The 12,689-nt window shown below is 33.0% G+C and overlaps 1 pseudogene; it reads left to right on the top strand.

Annotated features, from left to right (window-relative positions):
• The window catches only part of LOC123746699 (uncharacterized), a 60,585-nt pseudogene that overhangs the window by 26,615 nt on the left and 21,281 nt on the right, over positions 1-12,689 (top strand).

Raw genomic sequence — 12,689 nt, 5'->3', positions numbered from 1 at the left:
AATGTAATTCATAAATATTCTTCAGGCTTGAACCATAGACCTCACACGTATGAGGCTGAAGGTCTATCGACCGAGCTATTAGTAGACTTGATAAGGAGAGTTTCCAGAAGCAGCAACAGTATGCTGCTTCTGGAAACTTTCCTGATTAAATCTACTCCATAGCTCGTTGATTGAGCTTCGGCCTCTCACACACGTGGCGGTCAAGGTTCGAGTCGCCTAGAGCCCAGGTGAATAGAATGTTTGTTTCCACGAAAGTGTGGATGACAATTTATATTCTTCAGATTTAGGATAAGGAGGTCAATGTGTACGTTTGGTTTTCCTTAATTCACGTTCTGTATTTATTCAGTTTTGCTGTATTGTATTCAAAAATAGGATGGTTCATGCATATCTCTGCCAAATATCTCCATACATTCCATTAGACTTCATGCTTTTACATGCTCACTTATTTTGTCTCATTAAATATTTTTTTTCTTTAATATTTTGTTCACTTACTGGTATAATTTGTACTTGTTACTCTATGTCCTTGCTATCTTGGAACAAATTTAATTTTTATTTATTCTTCAGCTTTCATTGTATATATATCTTAGTGAGTTTTTATTGCCTTTAAAATGCTGTAATGTTCTCTTAAATTTTGTATGGTAAACCTTTGAATTTTATTTGAATTTTAGCGTAACAAAAATAGATTGGGTTAGTTCAACCAAACAAACAAGTGTCCAATCATTTGTCACTAGCAACTTCTTGTAATGGTGAAATTGCTATTTTTTAATGTGCTATTAATCATATTTTATCATTTTATTAGTTTTCCATTGGAAATGTGTTGTGCAGGCTGTCATTAGTAACTACAGGTATATAATTATGGGCGTTTGTTTTGGGGGTTTTGTCACCTGCAGCCATGATAATCCCTATAAACTATTGATTTTTTATTAGGTTAACAAGTGAAAATTAATCTGGGCATGACATTGTTAGATGAAGCTTAAGATAGGCTGTGTAATTAAACACCAGTGTTGCAATCTTTGGGTCACTCCTAAGCAACTCTTTAATTGATCCTGGGAAATATAACTTAAGATGAGTTGTTAGGTAATTACCATAAATTTATGCTGACCAGTGCTTTCAATTCCTTTCTCACCACTTTGGTGTCCTCCATCCATGAGTGCCTCGTCGTCCAATTTTAACCCATAATGTACAGTACAAAGCGTTCCAGTGCTTATCCTTCACAAGTGATCTGGCTTATGAACTGCTTTGACTCTTTCCATTGAATATCTTCCGTAATGTTCGTTAACTTAAGATTCTACTTTGCTTACACATTTTTATATTTTTGGCTTTCTTTATTTAAGCAGTTTGGGGTTGATTCTGTACCATTTCATAATGTTTTCATTATATACATACATACAAGACCACAAAGCCAGAGCTCAACCCCCACAAGCACAACTAGGTGAGTACATCTTACCATCTATCCATACATACATGCATGCATACATACATACATACATACATACATACATACATACATACATACATACATACATACATACATACATACATACTATTGATCTACTTTCTTACATAAGTGTCTTCTTTTTTGTATACAAGTACTGTCCAGTACTCCTGAGTATTAATCAATTTTATTTATTTGCATTTTCATTTTGTTAAATTTTCTCGTCAAATCAGTACTGTTCTTGAATTGTTGGTTGGTATTTAATAGCTATCTCTTGCAGTCTTTTCCTCTTGTTAAAAAAAGTATAATTTCTTTGTCAATGTCAGCACTGGGAGCTTTTTCTCGTTTGTTCCTGATGACTGAGGTCCATAGTACAGTATTTCAAATTGTCCTTGTTGTTGTAATTATACTAACAACATTGGCTGAGATTAATTGCATTTGTTTAGCTTTGAATTATACAAACATCATACTTGGTGCGATCTATTGCTCTCATTCATAAATCTATTATTATTTGGCAGCTGATTTGATTACATCAATATTTTAGATATTGGTTTAATTTAAATGAAATATTTCATGTAAACTGTTTGTATTAGAAGACTCTTACATTGGTTATGATTTTGTGATATAAAATAAATAAATATATATATATATATATATATATATATATATATATATATATATATATATATATATATATATATATATATATATATATATATATATATATATATATATATATATATATATATATATATATATATATATATATATATATATATATATATATATATATATATATATATATATATATATATATATATATATATATATATATATATATATATATATATATATATATATATATATATATATATATATATATATATATATATATATATATATATATATATATATATATATATATATATATATATATATATATATATATATATATATATATATATATATATATATATATATATATATATATATATATATATATATATATATATATATATATATATATATATATATATATATATATATATATATATATATATATATATATATATATATATATATATATATATATATATATATATATATATATATATATATATATATATATATATATATATATATATATATATATATATATAACATATATATACATACTGAGTAGATTTATTTATTTATTTTAAAGTTAAAATCACGTATCATCAAGAATCAATTCAATGTTCATCAAGAAAAAGGCCCAATATTTTCATACATTATATAACAAGAGGCCAATTTTTGTTTGTATGAAAGGGAAGCTATCATGCACAATTTGAAAACTACCTGGCACCAGAATATTAAATGGATATTGCACAAAGATGATTACTATATAAGTGCATATAGGATAGATAGGTAGCAGTGTTTCTTTATTACAAACATGAGTCAGCAGAGGCTGTTGAATATCAAGTGCATGAGGCACTGGACATGTGTAAATGGCACTGAAAATTGAAAGGGTGGTGCACTTCTTGTCCTTAGGTAAACAAAATTCCAGATTTTTTACACTTGAAGCAGTAGTGAGGTGTAGTGGCCGATAAATAAGAATGGGTTGGGGGGGGGGGTTGCCCATATGTATGTGTAAGTTAAATTCCAGATAATATATTAAGTACACTATAGTTCTTTTAATAGAAGCATTTTTAATTCGTGCATGAATCAGCTTATTGACTCGTCGCAAGGTTTTGATTTACATATTTATTTGTAAATAGTTTTATTTTGTAACATTAGAATTATTAAAGAAAGCAGCATAATGTCTTGTACATAAAAAAAATTGTATAGATTTGTATTGAAGAGGGATGTATACGATGCTACATTTTTTTAACAAAAATAATTACGCGATGCCTCGTGAGTATTTTCACCGGTGGTGACAGAGTCTTCACTACAAAGAGGTTATCACAGTTCAACTTTGTGTTTATTCTAAATCCTATTGCCTCAGAATTTGAGAGAAGATTAAGAGAGAGATTACTTGTACTGCAATTACAAGCATCTCAGACTGTGATGTTACTTATTTCACTGAATTTTTCCATTCATATTTTTAGTGTGTGTGTGTATTGTCCTCATTCAATGTGAGCAACCTATTGTTCAGTCATTTTTGGAAATTTGTGAACGTCTTGATTTATTGTCATGTTGTGAATATTATTTCCTTTGAAACACCTTTTGAAATGTTATTTTTGAGTAACTGATGACGATTACCAAATTTTACAATTTGTTAGCAGGCTTTCAGTCATTGCAAATGCTGTAGTGTATTGAAGGCAAGAATTGTCTCATAAAACAGTTGTGTCTTGTACAAACATAAACATTTTGAGACTTATTGGTTAGCGTATATAAATGTCAAAATAGTAATTGTTTTACAGGAGTCCGATTTTAACCTGGCATTTTAAAACTACGTTCATCAAATTTAGTAATTGTTTTACAGGAGTCCGATTTTAACCTGGCATTTTAAAACTACGTTCATCAAATTTAGTAATTGTTTTACAGGAGTACGATTTTAACCTGGCATTTTAAAACTACGTTTATCAAATTTAATTCATCATTGCATAACTTTTCTTAAGGATAGTTTAATCTATGTATTTTTTCATCTCCATTTAGTTCATTCAACTTTGGTTTGACTATGATCTCCTGCTGCAGGTCAGCAAAAAAGATTAACTGAATTATATATTACAGAGTTTCTGCTTGTTTCTTTGTGCTATCTTGGTTCCATTGGGTAAGAAACTTATTGACTTTGCTCAAAATGTAAATGTTTTGTGCAAGAGTAACTGAACTTTTAAGCTCAACTCTTATATATTAAATTCTTCAGTTTATATTTTTTTATTGAAATAAAAAAGTTAGTGTTAAAGAATCTTCGGTCACCATAATTTTTTATCGCTTTCAGTACATAGTACGTTGTAAGCTTTCATTTTATAGAAAATATGATCGTAGATATAAATTTACATTATTTCTATATATTTTTATTTTGGGTTATAAATGACACTGTATCTGTAGCTACAGATATGCAACACAAATAATTTTGTATAATTATTTTTGAACATAAAGTTCATGACAAAATTTGGAAGTGTATTTTATAGTCAGCTGGTGCTTATTAATTGATTACCATGCCTGTCACTTGAAATTTATAATGTACTGAAGCTCACTGAATGTTATTCTTTGACAGCCTCTTGTTCATTTATTGTGCCTCACCGTACAGTCATGTCATCACTGACATTCCCGTGAGGATACTTTCTTAAAATGAAATAATTTGAAAAAAATAACATACACTGTCGAGTGGACTTTGAAGATATGATACTGTATTTCAACTTGATAGCCCTCTTAAGGTAATTTATACTGTATGAACATTATATTTTTTACCCAATTTTGTTAGAACACAAGAATGTGATATTAAGTTTCTGTAATAATATGGCCATGCTTCATTTTAATTATAAAACCTTATGTTTGAAAGAGCTTTGTCAGCTGGGTTGTTGTGGTCCTCATTGAGAAATTGTTTATTTGTATTTGTTTTCCCCTCTTGAGCTTTACCTGGGTGATGGTGATGTGTTTGGTACCTCTGTTACTCAGGATATGGGAGCATAACATCATAATTGCAACAACCCCACTGCCATGCCTCTTTGTTTAGATTGATCTGTTACTAAGATTAATCTATTTGTAAATGAACAAATCTACCAGACTTAGGTAGGTTACCTGCAGAAACTTAAAAACTTTTTGAAATGTTGAGTACAGTGTACTGTAATCTTGTTGTCAGTGTATTTCAATTAGTAAGTTTTGTAGGTAGTCTGCTCTCAGTGGTGTCTTTATCAATGTAAATTTTTAATAAAACTGATATTTATATATATGTATTTGTATTAGAATATTCCTTTAACTCAAATTTTGTGTTAGGTTAGGCCAAATGTAGAGTAACAATTTTGTATGTCACTTTTAATAGCATTTTGAAGAGTAAATCTTAAAATTAAATTACTAAAACTAATTAAGAGTGAATAAAGAGGGCAAGAATCAGAGCAAGTTATTGTAGAGGTAGAAGAATCCATTATACTACAATCCAATACAATCCTAGCTAGTGCATCTGTTGGTATATTTTTTTTTTTTTGGTTAAGTCAATTTCATATTCAAAATTTATATATAAATCTATGTAGTGTTCATTTATTCCAATAGATCATTAGTGAATATATTTGCCTAAGGCTAAATGTTCAGCTTTGATATGCCCATAAAAGAAGTCTGTCTGAATGACGTTCAGATGACTGTGGTCTTTGGTTAATTTTGTTGTATCTCTGAATTCACAAAGAAAGTTGCACACTGAATGTAATCAGTTGTTTTAATGCAAATAACAGGCACATAACCTGGCATGTTTAGGCTAGTGTATAAATAGACATTTCTTAAGCATTCTTTGATGAATTCATTTTTAAGTATTCTAGTAGACATAACTTGCAGTTTAACCCTTAAACTGTGTGTATCAACCTGGGTTATTTCATTGATGATGCACATGACAACCAGGGTCGTTTTAGGTTTAAAATAAGATTTAAAACTCCCACTATTACATTTGTTTCCTGAGGCCTCTTAGTAAACCAACCCGTCCTCTTAAAAATAACGTCACTTTTCGCTCGTATGCGCGCTATGGCCAAATTTGAACGTAATTTCAAATGAAATCGACTCACAAAAGTGACGTTCTGTTCTGTTTTCTATTTGAATCGTCCGGCATATGCGCAGAGGTTATGAGAGGACACTTTAAATTAACGTTTTTCATACCGTTTTGAAACTTTATGAGAATTTCCTGCCCACCTAACCTATCAGAGGACCCTAAACTTTGTTGTTGAAAAAAAAAATCCCAAATTTATTTTCATTTTTTTTTTCGTTTTCAAATTACGTCCAAATTCGGCCATACGGGCAAACGGCCAAAAGCGACGTTCTTTTTAAGAGGACAGGTTGAGTAAACAGTCGTCGTACACGGAGAATTCACATTATCGTAATATGTTGGTGAACAAATCCACAGGAGCGGTGAACATCTTGGTAGATGGAATGTCATGTTACACCCTGCGCATAGGTTCAAACCCTCCTCAAGGCTTCTTTAAACTTTTGTTGCATTTAAAAAAAAATTGTGGCTACCCCTCCTGGGTGTGATGGCCTCGTTACTAAAACAGCAATCATGGGTAGCACATGCAGCAGCAACTTCCAGCACCACCATGCAGTTCATGCCCACAACATCACTTAATGATGATGAAATAATTACAAAATAACTGCAATAATTTAATGATTAGTAATAAGACTTGTGTACAAATTTACACACAAAAATCACAATAGCGTGATGTATCAAATGAAGTGTGTAGTGAAGTAAGGGCGAAGAGGTAGAATGGCCTATTGACATAGCTCAAGTGCATGGAGTTGTGTAAAACCCTGGTTTGTGTCTCGGAGAGGCTGCAGGATCCAAGTAAGTTAGGTACAACTTCTGGTTGCAACTCTTTTTGACCATGTCGTAGCTCAGTCGATTAAGGCAGCGTCTAGGATGATCTCGGACGTAGGTTCGAATCCTCGTCATGGCCCTTGTGATTTGTTCACTTTCGTACAAAGTTCAGATATCTGAACCTAATGCTGGTGACTTATGTTCATAGTGGGAAGCACACAGCCACAGCTTTCAGTCTGGTGCATGTACACTCTGTGCATTGTAATCTTGTGTTCCTTTAGAAAATGAACATGTGAAAAAGGATTCATATTCAAGATTTCGTGACAAGGATTCTGATGATAAAAGCAGTGTTTTGCTCCCATTATAAGCCTTCTGGTATCTCATTGCATTCTGAATGTTTCTAGGACCTTGAATATTGTGTATCAGACAGCCAGCTTTCTTTTAATGATTAGATAAGGCATTAATGTTTGCATGGTATACAGATGAATTTTGTAAATTCTGTTTCATTACCGACCCACTTTCTTCATTTAGAGTTTGACAGTGTAGCCAAATGTAGCCGAGTACTCGTACGAGAGTACTACTAATCTTGTAGGAGTAGTGGTTGGAGGTTGGGATTTGTGTTCCTTTGCTGTCCATTGAGAGTGTTCGGAGGTTTTGTTTTTCAGGTAGGACCATCCTCTGGTCCCATTTGTGAGTGTAATGGTCTTGACAATTTTCCAGTGCAGGTCTTGGTGATTTTCTAATGCAAGGCTTAGGCACATTTCTGTTGACAATTTTGAAGAAGGATTCACCTTGGTTTCCTTTGAACACTAGTTTGGACAGTGGTTTTCCAGCCAGATTATATTTTCTAATGATTTGTGGGATTTTCTGCATATTATACCAGTATGATGCTGCCTCTTTTCTGTCTTTTTAGGATTGTTGTAAAATGTATTGTAGAGTCAGTAATTCTTATTAGCTACTTAAACAAGTTGTATTTTTTATTCCATAAGGGATGCAAATTGGTTTTGGAAACATCTAAAGCAGGATTGAAAAAGAGAAGGTGTTTTATCTTTAGTATAACACTGCCCTAGTCTGTAGATGCAATACTCATCGAGATATTGCTAAAACAAGTTGGTGGCTGAAGCATTTATTCTTCCCTAATACACTGTACTCAATTTTTTGTTTTTGTTTTGTTTTTAAAAACAACTCGTATCCATTATCCCCACATGAATACTCCGTAGCTCTTACTTTGTTGAAATTAGTGTCACTGCTAATTTGGTTTTACGTGAGTTAGATTATGGTTACCCTGCTTATTTGTCAACATTTGTGCCGATTCACTGATACCTTAGTAGTATACTTTTATCTGACTGACATAGTCTTCCTCCATACCTTGCATGTGTCACCTGTTTCTGTTATGATTAGTCACGTAATTTGAGTGTGTTTAGGATATACTCTATTTTGAGTTGTGGTGCCTTCACAAATGCCCCAGAGAAGGCATGAGAGTTGTTTGTGGTGATTTCTACAGTGGTGCTAGTGTTTATCATTTAAATTACCAATCCTCTAAGTAATGTTGAATGAATGACTTTTGAACCCAAATTGGCAGTGTTGAGATAGAATATTCTTTTTGAATAACTTATGTCCTTTAAACAGCATCAGGGACTTATCAGTTAGTGTTCTTGTTTAGTACGTAATGGACGTTGAACTTGGTACGGTATTCAGATCGGTGAACAGATGTCTGATTTATTTACAGGTTTTGCATCTGAATTATTGTTATTGGCAAAGTCTAGGAATTTCAGTAAGAGCAGGAATCTATCTAGCAACATACATTTGGCAGGCTTATGAGAAGGGGATGAGAGCTACCTTGTTTCAATACATGGTAATCATATATAATGTGTTTCTTACCATATGGAATCATCAGATGCACAAATTTCCCTTGCATTATTGTAGTGTTTTTTCACCCTTGTGCACATTAATGTGCAGTAGTTCCTGTGACTTGATAAACATACACAGTACTGCAGAGTTGTTGTTTCCCTCGTACCATGTCCTATTAATTGCTCGAAGTTTGTAAGGAAATAATCAAGTTTACAGATTTTATTGTCTATTGCAAAGTTGTCACACTATCATCAGTATTATCAGAGATTTTTGGCATAAAAATCTTGTCAGTAATAAATGGAAGGCTATCCTAACTGCAGTGGGTGGTGTTAGGATATCACCATATGGTACATATGTGCCAACACGGCCCTCACCATGACTCCTCACACTTGGTAGACATCAAACACACACACACACACACACACACACACACACACACACACACACACACTACCACTATGTCTACACACATGGAAATGTTTAACTTGTTGTGCCAACGTTCTTTTACGTGGTAACACAAATCTAAAGGGGAGGGGGGGGGGGTTGCATTGCTCCCTGTCACCATCATTATGAGAGCATCATATTGCTCCTTCTGTCACCATCATCACTATGGGAACATCACCATTAATAATATCAGTAACACTAAATTGTAGGATGGAGCTATTTGCATCCGATATTGTATTAAGTGTTGCCACATCTTCCATAAGTAACAACAGGAATTTCTCTGCATAATGCTGCTGCACCGATGGCACCAAGGCTGCAGCTGCTCAGTTTCTTACCCATCACTCGTTTTTGGACTAGCTTTCCTCCTAAATTGTATTGCACTCAGGATCACTACTCCTGCACATAATTGAGGAACTTGGGTACCACAAAGTGCTTTCTACCTGCCATGGCATTGGGGGAACACTCGTGTGGGCATAATCACAGAAAGAAAAAGCTGCAAGTGTATGCAACATGGTGGCTACAGAATTTTTTCCGAGATAACAGATGATGCCCGAGACATGGACAGATAATATAGCCGTAGATTTGACATGTAAACAGTCGTCTGGAGAGGATCATTGCTGTCCCTTATCTGCAGCCAGTGGAGGAACACAAGGATTAATGATGTCTTTGATGGCACTTTCTTAAGTGATTTAAATCATATTTTTGCATGGTTATGCACTCAAAATATTCTGTATAAACAAGGAATTGTCAAATTTTAGACTTCTAAATTGACATTTAGACAATTTATCTAATTGTCTAAACAAGAACAAAAATAAATAATACAGTACAAACTTAATTTTGTACATAACTATTGTTTTTAGACTAGTTTTATCAAACTGATCAAAATTTGAATCGCTGATCATTTCTCATATTCTTTGCTTACAAAGCTCTCCTTCCTGGCTTTGAGCTGTAAAATCTATACTTTTTATTTCTTGTCAGAAACAGTGCTAGTGTCAACAAGCACTTCATTCCCCAGCCTCCATCACTTTTCTACTTCAATTTAGCACTTTTGTCTGTTAAAAACCTCTTTGTCATCTTACCTCTATAGTTACACTACTATTGGTAAAACTGTTTACCTGCTCATGTATTTTGCAAACTTAAAAATACAGTATAGTACCAAACTGTGAGGTGGTGTACACAAAACTCAAAATACTGTAGCACAAGAGTTGGCATGTTTTCAGCAAAAATGTTAAAATGAGACAATTTGGGGAATATTACGCTTGCAATAGTTTTCCTTGTTTCTGGCTGCAAAGATGCATTTTGGAATTATGCAATTTTCATAATGTGTAGCTTCAAATCCCGACCAGGGTTCAAATACAGGTATATCAAATTTTGTGCCTTTTGAAAGTAATTGTATTCTGTTCATTAACAGTTTGGCAATTTTTGTTTTATCTTAATCAAATTTTTGTTGTTAGTGGAACTTTGGCATTTGGATTTACATACAATAATTGGTTCCTGAAGGCGGGACAAATGCCAAAAGTGCGAATACCGAACAATTTTTTCCCATAAGGAATAATGGAAATTGGATTAATCTGTTCCAGACCACAAAAATAAATATATTTATTCAATTATTAAATTAAATAAATGCTAACACACTATACACTTTACCTGTACCTAGGAGAGTTGATGGCATATGTGGAAAGTGGTGAGGCAGAGGAAGAGAAATGTACTGCACTGTAATTTTTTGGCAGTGGAAGTCCTCTACCATTATAACTAATGGTAGTTGTGCTTCTGGTGTCCTTTCTCTTTTCTCTTTCTGTTTCCCACATTAAACTCACTGGATGCTTTTCTTACAAGAAACTTGTCCAAGGATGTTTGCTTTTGCCTGCACTTTAAAATGTTTCTAAAGTGAGACATAGCATTGTCATTCAACAGGTTTATAACACAGTTTGTCACAGCTTTGTTAGGGTGATAGTTTTCATGAAAACTTTGCACTTTCTCCCCATTTTGCACATATTTCTTTTATTAGAGAATTAGATTTAGGCATACCAAACTCGATAACGAGCAGACACATTGACAAAACTTTCATATATTGCTATATGTTCTTTCTTCATCTTTGTCATGGTTCTTAATAATTTTCTTTTTGCTTGGCTCATATAACAAACTTTCTTAGGTGACATGGTTACTTATTTACACTAAGAATATGAAAAATATCTAAAATATCCAAGAGAAAAGTGCAGTGGGTTGTGAACTGAACAACAGCTATGGCGGTACTGACACGTCAGGGATGCGTGTTTACGTCTGAATGCCAAGAAAACGGACGAATACCCGTACATGAACACAACGTCTGAATGCTAAAAAGTGCAAATTGAGAGGGATGCGAATACTGAGGTTCCTCTGTATGTTCTTTTATTGAGACGAGTTATTCATTATTGCATGGTTGCATGATCCAATGTGTGCAGTAGAATTCAAAATCCAGAACATAAGCTGCTTGGTGAAACATAATTAAATTTTTACATAAGACTGTTTACCAATGAGCTTTACCACTGTTTTAGGGACAAATGTGTTAAGTCACATAACCGTAGTTACATCATTCTGTATCTTCATAGCAAAGCACTCCATAAGTCTCTATTCAATTAGGGCACCACCCAATGGTCTATATCCAACATATCTGCAATCCTTAAATTAGACCTGAGAGTTTTGAAAGATCATACATACCAGTCTGTGAAGTAAACTAAATATTCCTTTCAGTAATATAAAATATGTGGAGCATATTGAAGTCTTATCTTGTGTGTATCACACATTCATCAATGGTATGACACAAATGATGACATTTCACTGCTTGTTTGTGCGTTGTTTTATACCCAATTGAAGGATAGCAAACCCTCGAATAAATGTATGTAATGTGCTAATTCCAATATTTAACCTTTAAGTGTGTGTGTGTTTATACAATTTGATTAAGAATTTGAATTCCTGATTTTTTTTATGCGCTATTACAGACTGGTCTTTTGACCAGATATTTTTTTACATGCTGTACTTTTACTACTTTGATGTTTAAAAATCACACACACGTGATCAGTGTAGCTGTGGGAGATATAGTTGTGCTCGGTTGTTAATTTGTGAATTCAATATGTGCATTCATATGTTGCTGTTCCTATATTTGCTTCTGCCTTAACCAGCTAAAGTATGTTATAATTTTACATATGAGATATTTAGGAAAAGTACACTGCACATTCATGTGGGTTTGTATACCTGCACTACATACAAATTAAGTTCTTGGAAACTACAAGCCTTTTATCCAAATGCTTTTCATAATCTCCATGAATTATATTTATATTGTATCTTCAAACTGTAATTGGTATTTATTCAGCAATTACATGAAATATCAGATATAAAGATTAAATGAACATGAAATAAAGTGGTAGCACAATGTACAGCCATAAATAAGATGAAATCTGTCACCACAGTCTTGTGCTTTAGGTTGCTTTCCCTAGCCTTAAAAAATTTCTTCGATTATACTTTTGTCTTTGAAAAGCACGTTGAAGG

Source organism: Procambarus clarkii, chromosome 10 (assembly GCF_040958095.1).
Source record: "Procambarus clarkii isolate CNS0578487 chromosome 10, FALCON_Pclarkii_2.0, whole genome shotgun sequence".
Taxonomy (NCBI): Eukaryota; Metazoa; Arthropoda; class Malacostraca; order Decapoda; family Cambaridae; genus Procambarus; species Procambarus clarkii.
The sequence above is the reverse complement of the archived record's forward strand: the minus strand, read 5'-3'. Positions and strand labels throughout refer to the sequence as shown.